Below are 21,776 nucleotides of genomic sequence, written 5' to 3'. Positions count from 1 at the left end.
CATGGGGACAGTGTCCAACACAGATGGTGTCTCAAAGCCTCTCGCATTGGCAGAGATCAAGAGCTGTAAAACAGCCCAGTCACTAAAAGAACTAAGGGTTGACTTAACAGTAGCAGCTGTAGAAGGCAATTAGAACAGATGCTTCCCCGGTATGCTAGTGTGCTCTCTAGAAATAATGAAGAGTTTGGGCGATATGATTGGGTGCCATACTGGATTGTGCTTAAATCAGGGAGTGTTCCTAGCAGCCCCCATGTCTGATTACCCATATGTATCAGGTCATAGTGAAAAAGAAGCTAAGTCTCGTGCTGGAGAATGGCCTGACTGAGCAATCTACATCACCTTGTGCATCCACACTTGTAATTGTGAAAAAGCCCAATGGTGACTTGAGGATATGCATTGACTACAAGAGACTTAATTCACAGATGATTCAAGATAACTACCCACTTCTCCACATAACAGACACTCTGGATAAAATGTCAGGAGCAAAAATAGTTTAATTGTTTTGATTTGGTATCTAGATACCATCAGATTAAAGTGGCACCTGAGGATCAGGAAAAAACTCATTGTGGACTGTTTCAATTCCACAGAATACATTTTGGACTCACAAATGCACCAGGGACATTTCAGAAGATAGTAAATGATCTAGCCCAAGTTTGAGAACTGAAAACATTCTCACCTATTTAGTTGACTTCATTTGTTTCCATAAAACATGAGGGGAACATCTGGTAGGAGTGGAAAGGATTATAAAACTTTTTAGGAGTCAGAGTTTAAACTTGAAGGAAGCAAATGTCAGTTTTTGAGGAGTTACATCACCTTCCTACTATGTAGAGTCAGTGAGAAGGGGGTTGAACCCCTGTCCCAGAAACTGAATGTTACAAAGGACTGGAAAGTTCCTACAAAGCTGCAGGAGGCATAGCAGTTTGAAGGCCTCTGTGGAGACTACAGAAGATTTTTAGAAAGTTTCACAGAGTGGTCAACACCATTATATCAGCTAACAAAGTGCAACTTTATCTGGATGGAGGAACACCAAAAAGTGTTTGAGTCACTGAAGAAAGGACTTATAAACCATGCTGAGCTTCAGTTCCCAGGTTCATCCCATCCATTCATGGTAACCTGTGATGCCAGAAAGGTTGCTGTCAGATTTGCACTGGAACAAATTGATGAGCTTGGTAGGTGCAGACCTGTGGCTTTTGGAGGTAACAAGTTAAATGAGAGTGAAACCAAGCACACCTCTACCCCGATATAATGCGACCCGATATAACACAAATTCGGGTATATCGCAGTAAAGCAGCGCTCCGGGGGGGCGGGACTGCGCAGTCCAGTGGATCAAACCAAGTTCAATATAACGCGGTTTCATCTATAACGCAATAAGATTTTTTGGCTCCTAAGGACAGCGTTATATCGAGGTAGAGGTGTATTCAGCTACGGAACTGGAGTGTTGGCTACTGTGGCCCTCAAGGCCTATCATCCCTGTTTATTAGGTACGGAATTCACAATGTACACAGACCACAGTGTACAGAAGGATGCTTGTGGAGACTGATTCACAAACTGCCTGAATATACATTCACAATTCACCATAAACCTGGAAAGCAAAACATGGTTGTGGATGCTCTCAGCTCGGTCAGGACAATAAGACTAGACTCAGCCTGGTCTTGTGAGGGCATCTGGCAAGAACACTTTAAGGACCCACTGAGTTAAGTTTGATGTGCCAACAGATCTAACGAAGGAGATCCACACTGGGGAGGTCCCACATGGTTCAGGAATGATTATCCATTGATCTGGCTACCAACTTGCTGGTCTATGAAGGCACCAGGATTGTCCTGCCAGCAAGCTTACAGAGAACAGTACTGGAGTTTCTTCGTGATAATGAAATGGCAAGCCATGTGGGGTGTGAAGGACACTGAGCCAAGTACCCAACAAATATTTTTTGGCTGGGCATGGCTGCAGATGTCAAGGACTGGGTACTTCCCTGTCTTACCTGTCAAGAAAGGAGAGGCAGGACTCCTTTAGGGGAAATAGTAAGATAGTAAGCCCTGGGAGTTCATACAGACTTGAAAGGCCCACTACCAGAAACACCGGCTGGAAATTGATATTTGCTGGTAGTATATGACACATTTGGTGGTAGTATATGACACATTTTCAAAGTATGTGGTGGGGCAACCACTAAAGGATAAAAGATTTGAGACAGTTATGGATGTATTGAAGAAATATATAGTGTTGCAGCTCAGCCCACCAAGTTGCATCTGCAGTGTTCAGGGGAAGGAATTTGAATCACAGTTGTTACACGAGGTTTGCCGACAACTCTGGATAACAAGGAGAGGACCACTGTCACTCACCCTGCAAGTAATTGGGCCTAATACCTTTGGGTTTAATACTTAGAGTCTTAGACAGTGAAGACCAATGAGACTAGGATACAAGTTACCTTTGGTTGTCTTTGCATATAATACCAGCCAACACTCAATTATCCATTACTCTCTTTCTCCGAGATGATTTTCGGACTCCACAAACCCATGCTTCCCTGTGACTTGGCATTCAGACAGCAAGAACTGGAAAGCCCCCCTGCACCCACACAGGTGGGTGACATGGCAGAGTCTTATATCAGTGACCTGAGGACAGCATTCCAGAAGGTAGAGGAACAGATGAACTGGAAGCAAACATACTTGGTCCAAGATGCCAGGAAAAAGGAAAATCCAGGAAGAAGAGAAGGTGAGGCTATGTAGCTGAAAAAACAGCCTGGAAAAAAATCCCATACTTGCTTCTTTTTGGAGGGGACCTTATACAGTGACTAAGAAACTAAACCTCTTATCTTCACTGATATAAAAAGCAAGAACTCACCCCTTTGTAGTACAGGGAGACCTAGTGCACAGATTCACTGAAAGAAAGGTGAGGGCAAACACTGAGGATGTTCAGCAACTGTCCCTAAGGGATGCAGAAGAGGATGCAGAAAGTAGGTTCCTGTGACTCATAATGGGAGACTGGTTGTGGAGGAGGAATTGCTGGTGTCTTCTCAGGACCTCAACACACTGCCACCTTGAACAGTCTGTCCACAATGGATAGGCCAGACCTAGGGGACATGAACCCAGCACTCACTCAGAATCTAGATCAAACTACAGGTGATGTGTCCATGACTGAATATAGGACTCAAGAGGGCAGACAAACATGGAAAGGATGGCAGACTGCCTGGATTCCTAGGAGTTACTGTTTAAATTCTTATTTAACTTAGAGAAGGCAAAGTTGTAATGACTAGTGTAGACTGCACCTCCATCAGTAAATGGTGATATATCTTTATCTTACTGTTAAGTTGTTGTCTTGTGTATTGTTATGTTGTTGATCTGACCAGGGGGATTAGCAGGAAGTTCAGACCTGCCTGTGTGTGCTGGAGTTGGTACTTGATGTGTCCCAATAAATCTCTGTGATTCTATAAGGGAATATTACAATATGTTTTATGCCTATAACCCTGGACAATTCCCAGAGGCTCTGAGACTTGAAGACAGCTGCAAACCCAGCAGAGACTCAAAGTGGAATATCAGTAAATGAGTGGTAGGGATGTCAGTTATGGGCAAAGCTAACTTCGAACCTGGGAGGGTGGAAAGAATCAGATGTATTGTGAAGGGAGGGAGAACAGTAGTCACCCAAGTGCTAAATAGGCTAGCGCTATTAACCCAAAGTATAAAAAGGGTTTGGGGTTGGTCTGGTTCTTAACATTCCTCATAAGATACATCCCTTTTTCCTTGCCAACTCTTCCTGTACCATTTCACTTGCTGTGTTTTTAGTTACTTTTTTTTTATTAAAGATAAAAAGCATTGTGGACAGAATGAGTATTGTGTGGTGAAAGAAAGAAAGCAGAGCTGTGATAATCTAGGTTGTGGGTTACAGTTAATTATATATTGATATTACAAAAGCAGTATCAATTGTTTCTTTAAGATAGTCTTTGGGATACAGTTAGTTCTTAAACTAGAGAATTGAAAGGGAATTTTTGTTTGAAAGGTGTTACTGAGGTGACATGTTAAGCCATCTCACGTTTTCTGTTTTAACAGTAACAATGATGCCAATGGTAGCTGAGTTTCAGGATTGTCTCATCCCACTTTTTTTAACCACATTATTTTTTAATGTGATAACTTATTGCAAAGGGCTTTCTTTTTTGCTTCAGATTAAAGTTGGGGAGCCAAGTAAAAAGAAAAAAGAAATATTGCATAAAGCCCATTATCACTGAGTTCTACAGGGACTTATAATGAACAAGCATTAGTCAAAGTGCCAGTTTTTTCCCTACTAAGGCAGGTGTTTCAAGGCTAGAAGTATTCCAATTCTCCTCTTTTAATTGCTTTGTCTGGAATACTTGGTAGTTTGCTAATGGCAAATATAGCCAGTGGGCCAGATTCTCTAATGCATCTAGCTCACACTGGGCACAACGGAGAGTGGGGGCTGGTCTGAAGCTGATTACAGCTCTCTGGTTCTCTGCCCCGGCCTCAGTGCACTTTAGTGCTGCCTGGCAGGTCTTCAGAGGGAGCATATGCCAGCTGTAGATTGATTTCAGAGGAGCCATGCTGATTAACACCAGTGCTGGATCTGTCCCACAAAGTGTTTTCCTTAGTACACTGACATTTGACTGAGTCTGGAAAATGCCAGTTTATCAAGTGTTAAAAACATAACCACCATGGAATCTTGATGTGCTTCTGATTAAGTACTTTAGGTTGTGTAACTTTTGTGCTAATAGAGACAGCAGTGATCAAATAAATGTTATTAAATCAAAGTAATAAAAGACATGCTGATATCTAAAATAAGGATAAGCCAACCCAGCCATTTTCTAGAGAACTGATTAAGATCTTTTTATAGCCTTCCTTCCTCCATTAAATCCACTATTTCACCTTCCTGATCAGAGGAGGATGCCAATTTTAGATCCAAGAAATTTCTGGCTCATAAAAATGACAGAACATATATTCTGAACCTACCAAGACTATACAGAATTTGGCTGGATAAAGCAAAACAATTTCATCATCATTATAGATACATTTCATTGTTAACATAGCTTGAGCCTCCTAAGCTGAATTGCTTGAGACATATCCTGGCACATGTGTACCCACCTGCTTGAATGTGAATCCATTTCAGTCTCTGGGTCAGAAGCACATGACCCCGAACAGAGGCAAAGAATACAATTACCTTGTGTATCCAAATCTACATCTAAAAAGCTGCTACTGAGATCTACACTTATTTATTTGTTTATTTTTTTACCATCGGTGGATGAAATTGCATTTCTTGTAGAGAAGCTGGATCCAATTAGTAGTTTTTGCTTCTTCAGTTTCCTCTTTAACATGGAATATTTGCAGATAGATTTTATTTTATATTATTTTCTTAATTTCCAGACTCTGGGAAGGAGCAGGATGACAGGGGGTTCCTGAAACTAAAGCTCGGTGAATAATTGATTTTGCAGTTCACTGGCAGTTCCAATTTAAAAAAAAAAATTGGTTTGAATGCTGAAAATTTTTGGCAAAACGAAGTGAACAACAAATCAGTTTCAGGTCAGACAAAATGGTGTTTTGACTCTAAACAAACTGTTTCATTTTGGGGAAATTTTTTAAATAAAAGCAACAGAAATGAAAGGTGACATTCACAAGACAGCCATAGGAGGGGAGGAGGTGCAGATGCCCACTTTATAACTTTTAGCCTAGTGATTAGGCACTCATCTTCGATGAACCTTTGATATGGGAGACCTGGTTTCAATTCATCCCTCTGCCTGATGAGGAGACATGGTATGAACTTAAGTCTTCCATATTGTAGGAGAGTGCCACAGCCTATAGGATGGTCTGATGTGGGTCTCTCTCAATCTCTCCTGTTGAAAGCTATTCCACTGTGCATAAATATTTAAAGAGTCAGTAGGCAGGACATGAACTTGGGCCTCTGACCTCCCAGATGAGTGCCTGGCCACCAGACTGTAGAGTCATTCTTTGGCTCACTTGCTCTCTCTGGTCCAATGACTATTGAAGTTTTTGTTTTTTCGTTTTGTTTTTAGAATGTGGAACAGTTTCCACAGAAGCTGCTGCTGTGGTGATTTGCTGGAATCTCTCTCCTTTCATATCATCCTGTAATCCCCAAAATCAGAACAGAGTAAGGCAGTGTTTATTTGCTCAAGTCGGCTGATAGCTACCGTTTTTCAGACTCTTTAGTGAATAGAATTATTGAAGGCATCTGTTTTTCAGTCCCATTTGGGTTATGTTAAGCTGGTTCAACTGGCAACATTGCTACTGATATACCATTGCTTAGCTGTGAGGCCCTCCAATACAAGGACCCTAATTCTCCAGGACCTCTGTGCAGAGAGGGAGATGGTACATCTCCCTAATTCCGGGGTTCCAGCCCCAGAGTAAGAGCAGGAGGGATCCTGTTCTAATTTCCATTGCTGGTGCACCAGCAAAGGTTCAGGTATAGAAGAGTTCAGCCCCATTGTGCCCTCGCCCACCCCTTCTCCATGACTATGCCAGGAACAGGGGAAGCGGCTACTGCAAGTGGCACAGGGGCCAACCTATGTTGCCTCTGCAAGGAGAAATTCCCCCTACAGAGGGGAATGATCAGCCGGGAATTGCCAGCTAGTTTAAGGTCACTAGCAGACCAGAGAAATCCAGTCCCAACTATTTCACAATATTAAGTATAAGTATTAATCGTCTTCCAGACCTGACCTAATGAGAGTTGTGCTAAGAGGAATGAGATGAAGCAATTTTAGATGAGTCAGTTGATGACTGGCCAACTTAACGTTCACATTTAGCCCTGTTGGCTTATGAAAGCATTGCAAAGCAACACAGTATGATGGCTTGGTAACAAAACCACAATATAGGCCGAGAAATTAAAAGTGATTTATTATTTTTACCATAAAAAATCCCTTCGTTTTGTGCCATGTGATGCCCATTTCCTTCAGTCCATATTATAAAGAAATAATATTAGCGGTCAGGATGCACTTTGAAACAGCATGCATATCTCAGTGACTTTTCCAGATAAAACATTTTTATTACACACAATTCTACCCAGCGATAACATGCTGAAAATGAAGTAGAATACAAATTTAATATGCAATATGACCAGAAGAAATCTTTGATGCAAAGTCCTAAATTTCAAAGCTTTGAAAAAAAATGTAAATATATATATAAATCTAAATAAATTAGAAAGCAACAGAGGGTCCTGTGGCACCTTTAAGACTAACAGAAGTATTGGGAGCATAAGCTTTCGTGGGTAAGAACCTCACTTCTTCAGATGCAAGAAGTCTTCTTACCCACGAAAGCTTATGCTCCCAATACTTCTGTTAGTCTTAAAGGTGCTACAGGACCCTCTGTTGCTTTTTACAGATTCAGACTAACACGGCTATCCCTCTGATAAATAAATTAGAGTACATCTAGAGAGGGGCTAGTAGAATTAAGACAAAAAAATACAGAAATAACTTTACTGCATTGAATGAGACAGTATTGTTGAACATTTCATGGACTTTTCTGACTTGGAGCCTGATTGAATTCAATGGCAAGGCTCCAATTTACTTTAATGGTGTAGGATCAAATGATAAATCAGCTGTATGGGGACAATGGCTAAACTAAATAAGGTTTGGATCTGTCAGTACCCTAACAGACCAGATTCTGATCTCAGCTATAATGTTGTAAATCAGAACTAACCCCTTTGACTTTACTGTTTGAATAAAGCCAGTTGGATTTGGTTCATTATGTGTAGTATTGTACACATCTTTGAAGGCTTATTACAAGATTTTGAATTTCATTCAAAACAACATGTGGGGTGGGGGGTTGGGTTTAATGGTCGTGATTATAAATTTTATCTTGAAGTTAAAATAACAAAGAAATAATTTAAAGAAACGTATTGCCCATCTCCTTGAAATGTTCTGTTATTATTTCCTCTATATTTTATGAATAGTGGTTTGCATTTTAAAACATCTCTGTGATGTGCTGTGTGTGATTTGTGTGTATATTTTGATAATGAAGACTATGCAATACCTTTTTAATGGAATGATGCTGTAAGATTTCCTTTTCATTCAGAGGTATGAACATTTTTCCTACAAGACTGCAACAGGCTGTAAAAGTTCTATTTTCATGAAGCGCTTAATTTGGCACTTTAGAAACGAGATAGAAAATAAGATGTAAGAACCAGGAGGTACTATTCATTAGGGGTCAGATCCAAAAGGTGTTGCACTCATTGACTTAAATGGGAGTTCTGGGTGCGCAGCACTTTGTAGAATCTGGATCTTTGATTCTAGCTTTTAATTTTATACCTGCAAAGTAATAACCCCTGTAGCAGTCTTTTAAAGTGGTAAAATAAGCAGTTCCTAATCCAACTAATAAAATGGCCTTTAAAGGCTAAAATTTTCAAAAACAAGCACATTGAACCAAATCTTGAAAGCTGCTGAACTTCTATTGACTTCCGATGACACTGAACGCGCTCATCAACTGCCAGGAGGATGCTTCAGGAAAGGGCCTAAGCTGTGCTACCAAATATACATGTGCACAATCAATCAATTGTTCATACAAGATACACCATTTTGTAGGTAAAAATAGAACATTGCATAAACGGATAAGTACTTCAGCATGCAAATCATTTGTATATGCTGAGATCATCCAGATGTGCATGCAAATGCAGATTTTGCATGCAAATTACCTGTTTGAACATGTAAACATATTTTGTAGAAGTAATTTTTAAACAAAAGAGGTGCATAAAAGTCCCTAAATTATTCTTAAAGAATTAGCAAACTTTCTTTTCTGTTATTAAAAAAAAACAATAATAATAATGAATGTGATGGCATGCTTTTTTGCTATTTATGTTTTTCACTGAAATTATGATACAAAGATATGTTGGTGGCTCAATGGATCATTAGTGGACAACCTCTTCAGGTCACCATTTCAAAGACAGCCTCAATTGCTACTGAGCAAAAATCATTACCATTCAATGGCTGCTTGCTGGCCTCTATGAAGTTATTTGGTGGTCTCAGTTAATATTTTAGTGGGCATGCCTCCACATCACAAAACTCCAGAATTCTAACTGGCACTCATGGGCAGTCTCTGCTGATAAGCCAAGGACTGAAGGAGCAAAAAAGGCTGAATTAACTTCTCAACCAAGAGATGGTTTCTCCAGAACAAGACTGAAACACATCAAAGCACCAGCATCAGGAACCTTGGACTGTTGCTGTCTGAAGTTATACCTCCTGTTGTGTTTACACATAGAAGTAAATTCTTTAAACATATAAGGAATCATTCTATGGTCTGATACATTACATTCTGTGATTCCAAGACTGTTCCACGTTTATTACATGTGCTTAAACATTTACAATAGCTGGGAACAGTCAGAACTCTATTTGTCTGTTTCATAGATAATATTGTAGTTATTAAGAAGCTGCAATAGTAAACACACACACACACACACACACCAGATACTACGGGTTATTGTGTATGTAGCTGGTATCCATGTGGGGAATCTGAGGAAGAAGGAATCTTCATCACAGAAAGCCACTCTGTTTTTTTTTCCCCGGCAGTGATAAAATGATAGTGATACTTCTCCTTTGTAAAGCAGTCGCCTTGTACCAATAAGAACTATTATGCTTCAGTTGGTGTCCCTGACATTCATCGCAGTGAGAAAGCCTTTTCACAATTAGATTAGTACATGCCCACTCTTCCCACCTTGTTGCCATATGCCTGGTGGACTGTCAACTTCCCAACGTCAAGCTACATTTAACCTATGAATGGGGGATTGAGATCAGAGTTTTCTTTCTCCTAGGTAGGCTGCCCTCACCTACCCTGAGGTATCTGGTTATTTTAAAGGCACCAGATATCCACCTTTCACACCCCCGCTTTTGGTAAGAACACTTCTGTCACATGAAGGAAGTGATGAGGAGTTTGGCTGTCAGAGGCTATCTGAGACAGTGGACTTTTATAGGTGTTGGGAGCTCATCCCCAACCCCATCCCAGCTGTAACAGCCTTTTTGGGAGGCTTATCATGATGATGGACAGGGTCAGCAGGAAGATCCCAATGGGAAAAAGTGAGACGCTACTATATGTAGATGACATAGCAATAAGGGCATCCTCAAAAGAAGACCTAGAAGAAATAGTAACCCAGTGGCATGACCAGCTAAGCTGGCATGGGATGAAACTGAGCATGACTGAGACTGAGGTCTTGTGGGTCAGTAGAGGTGCCACAAGGAAACTGGACACAGAGACTGATGGAGTGTGACTAAACCATACTGACCAGGTCAAGTACCTTGATGGAAGAGCCAGAGAAGACAGTGAGCTTGAACATGAGATATGGTTCAGATTGGGGAGTGTTTCAGAGAAGAGGGTGGAATGACTTCTCAGGGGTTGTGAATGACAAGTGCATGCCACTCAGACTAAAAGTCCAGCTGTATAGAACAATGGTGGGCCCCACAATGCTGTATGGCAGTGGTTCTCAAACTTTTTTTTCCGCAGACCACTTGAAAATTGCTGAGGGTCTCGGCGGACCACTTAATGATCTTTCCAAATGTTGTTTGTGCCGTTAGCTAACTATTGTAAAGCTCTTTGGATAAAAGCTCTCTATAAAAAAACCTTAATAATTAACTTTTTTTATTTTACAAATAATATCCGTAGTCTTACCTTTCTAATGAGATAGATGTGCCTGTTTTTGTGAGCAAAGTTCAGGGGAATTGGGGGGAATGTTTGTCAGCTTTAGCCTTAGGTCAGGTTCAGCATTCATCCTGCTTCTGTATTTGGACTTGAGGGCGGTAAGTGATGAAAATCCTGTCTCGCACAGGTACGTAGTTGCAAATGGCATCAGAAAACGCACTGCTTTGTCTGCAAGTTCTGGGTACTCTCCAGTTCTTTGAATCCAAAACTCAAGTAGGGAATGTCTTTTAAATTCTGACCATAATGTTTCGTCACAAGCAAGCTCCAACAAGCACTCTTGTGCCTTATTGGACAAACCAGAGGGCAGCTCACCGATTTCAATTCCGAAAGGATTACGTACCCAGTTGTTTGGTTCAGCTTCTACTGGAAAGTAATCTTAAAACTGTTGCTTAAGAGCAACAAGATATTCTTCTATGTCATTTTTTATTTTTTTGTCAAGAACCAGTTCATTTTCAGACAGAAAACCTTCCGATGTTGGGAATGAGCTGAAATCATCCTTTTTTACTGACTAGCAAACAAGTCCAGTTTCTTGTTCATTGTACTGATTTTGTCTCACACATCCAATATAGTCACTGAAACTCCCTGCAGCCCAGCATTCAACTCATTTAGGTGTGTGAATATATTGGAGAGGTAAGCCAATCGCGAGAGCCAGGATGAATCTTCAAAATAGCTTGTGAATTTGAATGGATGGTTTGTTTGAAATAGCTGTACTTCTGAACGTAGATCAAACAAACGAGTAAGTACTTTGCCTCTTGACAACCACCGTACTTCTGTATGAAGAAGAAGTTGTACACAAGCACTACCCATTTCATTGCACAGTACACTAAAAATTTGAGAATTCATAGGTCTGGCTTTTATGAAATTAAGTTTTCACAGCAGAAACACCCTTCATTTCCACTGGCATTTTCTTGGCAGCTAGTGCCTCTCGATGAATGCTATGGTGCACCCATGTGGCATTAGGTGCCACTTCGCAGATATGAGCCATTACCCCACTGTGTCTTCCCATCATTGCTCATGCACCGTCAGTACATACTCCAACACAACATTGCCAATCAATTCTGTGTTCCTTCACAAACTCATCTAGTAACTGTTGTTCAGTGCTTGTTCTTCTTGGCACTGAACGACAAAACAAAATATCTTCTAGTACTTTCCCTTCCCACTCATACCTGCTGTATGCAAGAAGATTTGCAACGTCAGCAATATCAGTCATCTCATCCAATTGCAATGCAAAATACCCACTGTTGTTCACACGTTTCACAAGAATGTCTTTAACGTTAGCTGCCATATCTTGACTTCTGCGTGACACAGTGTCATTTGAAAGAGGCACACAGTCTAACTGCTTTGCTGCCTTCTCTCCACAGATTATAAATGCAAGTTCTTTAGCTGCAGGCAGAATAATTTCTTCCCCAATAGTGTGAGGTTTCCCCACTTTGGTGAGTCGAAGGCTTGCATGATATGAACCTTCCAGGGCCTTTACATTTACTGTTGCATGAGCAAACATTGTTACTTTCCCTTGTTTTAATGCATTCAGTTTGTGCTGAAAAAAAAAAATTCAGGAGGTTTATCAGTAAAAGCAGTGAGATTTGCAGACTTCAAGCTTTCGTTAGCCAGCACTGCATAGCATAACACACATTGCGGCCTTGGTTCATCTTAGTTTGGGTTTGTTTAGTTTGGAAAAGAGAAGACTGAGACGGGACATGATAGCAGTTTTCAGGTATCTAAAAGGGTGTCATAAGGAGGAGGGAGAAAACTTGTTCACCTTAGCCTCTAAGGATAGAACAAAAAGCAATGGGCTTAAACTGCAGCAAGGATGGTTTATATTGGACATTAGGAAAAAGTTCCTAACTGTCAGGGTGGTTAAACACTGGAATAAATTGCCTAGGGAGGTTGTGGAATCTCCATCTCTGGAGATATTTAAGAGTAAGTTAGATAAATGTCTATCAGGGATGGTCTAGACAGCATTTGGTCCTGCCATGCCGGCAGGGGACTGGACTCGATGACCTCTCGAGTCCCTTACAGTCCTAGAATCTATTAATCTTGTTTCACCAGTCCATGGGAAGCCTCCATTAATATAGTTGAGGGGTCCTGTCTTACCAGTTTTTGGCATTTCAGTGTATTTTCATTACCAGTACTCCTACTGGTTCCTGGTAAACACATGTTTGCATTCAAAATTTCCTTTGCAGATGTATATTCGCTTGCTAGAGTTCAATTTTGAACTTTTCACTGATCTCACCATCACTTGTTTGATTATTTGTTGTTGTTTTCTTTTTCAAATATCCTGTTTTCAACCACAAATCCATGTCTGGGGGTTGATCACTACCCCCTACTTACTGGACTGACAACTGTTACATTTTTTGAAAAAGCACTAGATTCTGGTACAGTCAGTACTTTCCACGTGACAGTGATGCCCAATACATACAATAGGTAGGTGAGCTGAATTGCATCCAATGCAAACCACACATACACAGCTGAAAAATGAAACCAATTAAAACTGTATGTAGTGTAGTAGGGAACCAATTTAAAGAAACACACATTTCGCTTCTGGATTAAATGTGAATAAAAATAAAATAAAATAATGCCAAAGGCCCAATTAAATAACCTACTCCTACCATAGACCACTAAATCTCTCCACTGGGCTGAGAAGGGGGTGGGGTGTCTCTCCCCCGTCACGGCAGCTACCGGGCTGGGAAGAGTTGTGTGTCTCTCCCCCGCCGTAGCTGGGGCTGGGAAGGAAGGGGGGGTGTCTCTCCCCCACTGAGGCAGCCACTGAGCTTGGAAGGATGGGGGGGGGTGTCTCTCCCCTGCTATAGCTGTGGCTGGGAAGGAGGGGGAGATGTCTCTCACCCACCATAGCTGGAGCTGGGAAGGAGGCGGGGAAGGTCTGGGAAGGCATGTGCAGCTCCACTTACAGGGAACTGTCCGTGGATCACCTGCATGGAGCTTGTGGACCACTGGTTGTCCGCGAACCATAGTTTGAGAACCTCTGCTATAGGGTGCAGAAGTGTGGGCAATAAAGAGACACAGGGTTGTGCCTACAAGTGTTTGAGATGAGATGTCTTCACTCCATTAGAGGAGTTACACCGACAGACAGATTTTGAAATGAAAGTATTATAGTGGAAGTCAAAGTCTGCAATGCAGCTGACAAAATCCAGGAAGTGTAACATCGCTGGTTCAGACACAGGCAGAGGATGAATGAAGGGGACCTGGTGAAGATAGCAGAACAGGGTGATAGAAAGGGACTCAGAGGACAACTGAGGAAGTGAAGAATAGATTGCATTAAAGAAGAGGGTAAGGGATAAGGGAAAGAAGAGCCTTTATAAAGCACTTTACAAATTCAGGATGACTGATTTTGATCGACTTTAATTTTTTTTTTAAATTAGTGCAGTCCTGCATTCACTGAACATTCCAAATGCCCAGAAAAGCCGAAGGGTGGGAGTTTTCGCTGCACAAAGCATCTAAGATTTACTCCAGTGGGCCAAATTCAATCCTATAGTAGTGAAACTCAGTTACAATAGGGATGAATTTGTCCCATCATATATAGTGGGAACTCTTTCCAAACATTCCTGTCCTCTTTTCTGTAGCATGCACTTGGCATATCTTTTTGGGACGTGCAACACAAATAGTGTGGAAAGTTAAAGTTGATCAGAAATGGATTACAATTGCACATCCCATTAGTCACAAGTCATAAAATCAGCATAACTAAATCCTGCTCTCAGGATTCCTACTTGATTCATGTACATGTTTCATTCTCTGCCTATATTCATACCCATCTGTTAGGATGGCATAGTGCCCACTCACAAGTTACTTGCACCCTTGCAAAGAGAAAAGAGCACTAGATGAATTTAGATGGGCAGGTAACATTTTATTTTAAGTATGATTTCTACTTCACCCTCCCTGAAGTACTAGCACCAATGATAAAAGCTCTGTTGTAAGAACTAGAGCAAAGAAGAATGCAAAAGACAACATGTAAAAGTGTCACCATTTTTCTTCCAATGCTGCTTAATGTGGGGGTCTATCAAACTGGTAAATATTCTTAAGGAAATAAGGCTCTATACTAAATCTAGATATAACAGTGACTATTCAGTATAGATTACTGAATTACAAGAAGTGCTTCTCCATGCCCTTTCTCAATTGATCTATTGTACTTATTTGCTTGTCTGTCTTATTTCAGTTCTACAGGGCAACACATTGCACATACTCCATACAATTTCTATTCAATTATTATTAATATATCAACATACATTTGAGTTTTTAAACTGGGACCTGTCATAAAAGTTTCAAATTCACAAAGGCAGAGAGAATGTTTAAAGTTCTAGAAGCAAAACTACACTATATGACTTTGAACAATCCTTAACATTTTCTGGGCCAAATCTTTATATATCTGTGTCAAAACTGCACATGCAAAATGTATATGCAGCTAGGTAACTGCCCAGATGAAATGAGTATTTGCATACTGAAAATAGTTACTCGTGCACAAGCAGTGATTGTGCAGACATTTATTCATTTTTGCATGTGCAAGTAGACAGTGTGTTTGCAATCATATAGCTGTGTTCACACAGCTACTTTTTTATGGCTTTGTGTAAAAAGGTGCTAAAATGTAAATAAGAAAACAATCAAATAAATGAGAAAAGGATAAACTAATCTGAAGGTGAACTTCTTTTTTTAAAAACCCAGAGGCCTGACATTATTTTGAAAGTGTACAAAGCATCCTGCATTAAAATAAGAAATGTTGTCAATAGAATCCCCGTTCGTGCTGCAGTCATGAATTTCATTTGCATCGATGGATTGTGAAAGGCTTGGTGCCTTGGAAGTCACTTCTCACTCATTTGCAACCTCTGTGTCTAGTTTGCTTTCACACACAAAGGTCCTGTGGGTGTGAATAGAATGGCATGTCATTACTGAAGAGCTCTGAAATAATGCGGAAGAATGGCTAAACCTGGGAAATGAGACTATCTAAACAAAAGTAATAAAAAGCTAAATGATAAATCTATAGGTTCAGGTGCCTCTCTGTTGCAGTTTCAAGGCTTCCAGACTTGTGACTGGGCAATAGAACTACTGATGTAAATAGTACAGAACTTCTCAGATCACCACAATAAGATTGTTTTTCTTAAAGCACCACTGGTCATCCTGTAAGCAACCATTTAAAGCTGTCTATAGGAATAAAGACAAAAAACACCCCTGCAATATACAGGGACTTTGGACTTTATGATAAGACTGCAAGCTCTTTTTGGCTAGAAACATAACTTATCTGGTCGTGAAGTGGTGTAAATTTACAGCATTATATAACTTAACATTAACTGGACAATCTGCAAATGTCAGGTTTCTAAGTATTATACATTTGTCTATCAGCATTATTAAACAGTAGCAATTTATACTGTAGTGCTACATCTATGTACGGTAAGTGCACTTTATTTAATGGCAAATGTCATTAAAAATGGTGGAAATTATCTGTATGTAGATGAATGTTTGAAAGGTGAGTACATGAAAGCTTGTGGGGTAGTCTTTAAAAGCCAATTAACTGTACCTAACATAAGCAAAGGATTTTTTTTTTAGTATAAATTATTAAACTCCCTTTTGAATTTTTAGTTCTTGTACTCATGACTGATGGGCTTAAAGCCAAGGAAATGTGCTAGCACATTTTTGGTTTTATTGGAAAAAACATCACTAGTATGATGCAGCGTACAGGGTTTCAGAGAGACCTCTTTGGGGCAGACAGCACCACGTCCCAACCTGCTTCCTGCAGGGAGGGGAGGGCGGCGGAGAAGGAAGCTATGTCCCTTCTTTGTCACAGAGATTTAACCAAACACAGTAGGGCTTAAACAAGAGGGTTTGTTTGCCAGGGGAGCTATTTAGGAATCAGATAACTTGTTCACCTTTTCTGGATGGGGCTCAGGACGAAGTTCCCAGTATGGACACTAGCCTGAAGACAGCTGATTCTAAGTACACCTAAGGCAGAAATTATTGAAAGTTCATTAGCTCTCCGTCAAGTATTAAAAGAATATATCAACTATTTTTCTTATGTATTTCATTATTATGCTTTCAGATTTTCCTTTTGCTTGTGATACGCCTCATGAGCTTTAAAATAACATCTTTTCCTGCCAATTTTCTGTGATTATTTTTTAATTTGACTCATATTTTACTGTCTTTTCTAGTATTGCAGAAGCAAAATTAGCTTCTTTTTCTCTGCTTCTCTGTCTGGTGATCAAGGAGATTACTATTCTAGTGCACAAAGATATCTGTAGTATGAGCTCATCCCTGAAACTCAATCTGGCACTCCATGAAAAAGGTTTCTTTTGTTGCAACTGGCAAACATAGCTTTTTTGTTCCCCGTTTTCTCATTTGGTTTGCTTAATAAGTGCAGAGATTTTCCAAACCTCTTTTCATAAGTCCAAATTTTATGGCCATGGGGAACTTTTTTCTATATTTGGCTGTAGCTTGTGTGAAATACTCAAATGGAACATACTTCTAAACAATGAGTATACTAGATGAAAAAAACATTCATTTTAATAAACTGTTTAGAACCTACTTGTATTGGCCATCACAAAAAAACAGAAATGAAAGGGATACAAACAAAAGTGTGAAAAATGGGCACATGCCGTTAATCCTCACCTATGCCATTCAAAAGTGCTTAATAGGCCAGGTTGATAACCATCAATACATACTACTACAAAATCTAAGGTTCACCATATCCCTAGAAAGGATGATGATGATTGATAGAAATGTCAGTAATCCAACAACCTCATGGCATCAGTGACAGGAGCAGATGAGAGGACTTAACCCACATGCAGGACACAAATCATGAGGATTCCTTGTCTCAAAATTGGCAAGGTTGAAAACAGAAGCACATTCTAAAACTACACCATTGTTCTCAGTTTCCGATGTTATGTATCCTAAAACCAGCCTTGCACCACCTCCCAATAGGAGTACCTGAGAGTTGGAAGACTGGAGGTAGATAGGCCATAAACATAGACAGCCATCATACTTGTAGGCCTTTAGTTTGGACTATAAATGGATCACAGGTTGAGTTGAAAACCTCTCTGATGTTTTATTTCTCTCATTTCAGTCACCTGGGGGTGACTGCTTTACTCACTTTACAACTGCAAGATTAATTGTCCCTAATGTGGTTCATGTTATCTACAGAACAAGCCCAATATGAATTGATAACAAAGTAATACTCCACAGGGGAGAGTCTCACCCCCGCTCTGCCCCATTTATGCTGGCAAAAGGGCCAGAGTGGTGTCAAAGGGTTCTAACGGACTCAGGCCTTGGCTACACTTGCAGCTGTACAGCGCTGTGAGGTAAACCTGTCTTCGTACAGCTGAGTAGGGAAAAGCGCTGCAGTCTGTCCACACTGACAGCTGCCAGCGCAGTGGTGTGGCCACACTTGCAACATTTGCAGCTGTGTTGGGAGCGGTGGATTATGGGCAGCTATCCCAGCATTCATGTGGCTGCAACGTGCTTTTCAAAACGGGGGGGGGGGGGAAGTGGATTGTGACAGGGAGTGTGGGGGGAGAGAGAGTGCTTTTTGGAGCATGTCAGCTCTCTATTTTGCAAGTTCCAAACTCCCGGCCCCCTGCTCATTCATTGACTCAGTCAAAGCAAGCTGCAAACAGTTTGCTTTTCTCTGTGGTACGAGCTTTGAAACCGGCACTTCCGCATTCCTGCAGCCGGTCACAACAATGGAGAGGATTGGCCACTTGACAAGGTGATTAGTACAGCGCTGCAAGCGTTTACACTCACACCCGTGAGTTGTAGCCACTCCGCTGCAGCTGTTATGCCTCTCGGAGATGTGGAGTACCTGCAGCGGTGTACCCAGGGAGATACAGCGCTGTAAGTGCCCTGCCAGTGTGGACGGGGAGTGAGTTACAGCGCTGGGGGAGGCTTTACAGCACTGTAACTTACAAGTGTAGCCAAGGCTTCAGATTCAATTTGGGAAGAATTCCCCCAGCTCAGGAACTGAAGAAGACAGCCATAAGGCTGTCCTCTCAGAGGACTCCTTTGCAAGACCTGGCATAGGGGGGATGCGGAGGATAGGGCTGGGAGGGGAGTATCAGGGCCAGGGCCATAGCACATAGCACTGCAGAGATTGCGGGTGATTGATCTCACAGGAAGGTGGGACAGGTTGCCGTTATTAAGACAGCCATGAGTGACTGTGTAAATTACACCAGGGGGCACTCCGACTCCAGGAGCAGCCCAGAATCAGGAGGGCACAAGAGTGATAAATAGCCTCTCCTCCCCTGGGCTGAGAGTTCTGTGCCACATCTCTTGGGTGCACAGCACAGAATCTCATCCAAAGCATCTAATCAATAGGAACAATTAACATTCCTAAATTGCATATTCTTTGATCTAAAATGTACATTCCACAGTAGACTACTACTAGCTGCCTTAAAATAAAGTATTACTGATTTTGTATAGCGTATTTTTTCTGGTGAGTCCAACTTTCAGAAGTGCTGAGTACTCCAGCTGCCATTGACTTCAGTTAGAGTTTTGGGTGCCAAAAATCAGGCCACATATGTATATTATAGAGAGCAATAACATTGTGTCAGCCAACCAGCCAGCCAGAGAAGAATCTCAAAGAATGCTTTGGCCTAATATTGTCAGATTCTCCTCAACTGGCTACAAAGTGGAAGACTTTCCGCATCTGAACTTATGGTTGGGGCAACTGCTGAAAACTAATTAAAACAGACACAAGGGACCTGATTTATGTCTCAAAAACATTAAAAATTGCTTATTTGGTACAGTATGGAAGATTATTAACCTCAATAGCTTTTTTACACCATTGGCCATCGTGTGATTGACTGTGATCTTATGACCATCATAACCAGTTTTAATTGCCTTTTAAAACTTCATGTTTTGAGGTTTAAGATGCTTAATTGCTTGGATTTAACTATCCTTCCTAATCTTGCTGCTGCCAGAATTAACATGCAGGAGTGACCTCTGGGAATGTGTAATTCAGTGCAAACATGTATTGAGAGAACAATCAACCCAGCGTTTTTGACCAAGGACTTATTCATTCACTAAACAAATGTATTAAGAAAGATAAATGTTAGAGGGGAGAAAAGAACACATCTCCGCTTCATGTAAATTCTGGCTGCAGCATGTTTACGAACTGAAAAGTTCAAGCAATGAAGAAGGCCAAATTATGCTTTAAAAAGCAGAAGAAAACCTCCTGCACTTTAGAAAACCATGTAAGGTGGTCACCCAGTCTTGTTAAGCCATCCAGCAAAGAAATTAGACAGTGGAATGATTTCCCAAGGGATAGCATGGATTTATCAGTACTAGAGGTGATCAAAAGCAGACTAGATAAATATGAAGGGGCAAATTCTGCCTTACATGTGTGCACGGCGAAAGTACATTGAACTAAAATCTGCATTCTTTTGGTATGTGTAACTTCCATGTCGAAAAAAGCAGAAATGGTTCAGAAAAGAGCTTCAAGGTTGCTTCAAAGTCTGGAAAACTTGCCTAACAGTGAGAGACTTAAGAAGCTCAGTCTATTCAGTTGATCCAAGAGAAGGTTAAGAGGTGCCTTGATTACAGTCAACAAGTACCTAAATGAGAGAGAAATTTCTGACAGCAGATGGCTCTTTAATCAAGAAGAAAAAAACATAGTGAGATTCAATGACTGGAAACTAAAGCTAGACAAATTCAAACTAGGGGCTTGTCTACAGTTGAAATGCTACAGCAGCACAGCTGCAGCTGCACCACCATAGTGCTTCAGTGTAGACACTCACTACAGCGATGGGAGGGGTTATCCCGCAAGCAAAGTTAATCCACTTCCCCGAGAGGCAGTAGGCAGGTTGATGGAAAAATTCTTCCATTGACCTAGCACTTTTGACACCAGGGGGTTAGGTCAGCTTAATTACATTGAATGTTCCATACCCCTGAGTGTCGTGGCTAGGCCGACTTAACTTTGGCGTGTAGACCTGGCTCAGTAATAAAGCCCACATTGAAATAACGTACCGAGGGATGTGGTGGATTCTCCATTACTTACAGTCTTTACACCAAGACTGGATAACTTTCTGAAAGAGACGCTGTGACTCAAACAGAAATTATGGGCTTAATGCAGCGATTACTAGGTGAGGCTTTAGGTCTTTTGTTATGGAAGAGGTCAGCCTAGATCATGATGGTCCCTTCTGGCCTAAAAATGTATTAAATGAATTAATGGGAGTTTTGCATGTGGAAGGACAGCAGAACTAGGCTCGAGGAATCCTGAATATTCACAGGGAGGAAGAATTTGGCTTTTTAGAGTTTCATAGTAAAGGGCAATTCTACACTAGAGGATCCAGAAGTTCTTTTTCACTTTGATTTTATTATATGGAAAGCATTGCTTTGTATTAAACATTAAAACAGATGAGACAATAAAATGGATCATCAGCCTAACACAGATTTTACTATGAATTTTGAATAGCAGATGTGAATGTCTTTTAATTGTGAGTTTTCCCACTTAACGTGGAGCACAAATTTTATGAAGATCTGTATCTTCTTCAGCATGAAGCTCTATATTATAGTTTTCATATGTCTGCTTGCTGAGAAAAACAATCACAAGAAGAGTAATATCCGATCACAATCCTTTGTGTCTACATTCTTAATATTTGAGAGAAATATCATCAGAAAATTGCTGCAGAGCATGAGTATATTACTTATTGCTACAGTGGGTTTCTGCACAACAGACTTCAATCAAACCCCAACTTAGGTCACAATTGAAAATTAATATGATGGTTCCATTTTAGTCTTTGTGTTATAAAAACACTGTACAGATCACAGGTGCAGTGGTTTGGTTTTGTTTCAGGTACAACCCAGGGCTGGAACAGTAAGGGTGCCACAGGACAAATATCTAACTTCAGTAGGCTATTGCTGTTAGTTCCTCATTTTCATGAGGGCTAAATTCACATAGGAATCCAAATCCTGCCTTCTGACACATATTCCAACAGAAGAATTCATCTGAGAACTGAATTAATCAAAGATTGTAATATTACAAAATTAGAGTCCTGTAGAACTGTTCCCTTTTTTATTTTTACATAGAGACTTTCCTTTTATTAACAAAACTCTTTTTAATATTTTTAATATTTTCATTCTTGCATTTAGAGGTCAACAATAAGCTTGTATGAATTTATGTGAATATTAAAATGTATTGACCCTTAAAAT

Source organism: Chrysemys picta, chromosome 2, assembly GCF_011386835.1.
Source record: "Chrysemys picta bellii isolate R12L10 chromosome 2, ASM1138683v2, whole genome shotgun sequence".
Classification (NCBI taxonomy): Eukaryota; Metazoa; Chordata; order Testudines; family Emydidae; genus Chrysemys; species Chrysemys picta.
Note: the sequence above shows the minus strand (reverse complement) of the source record.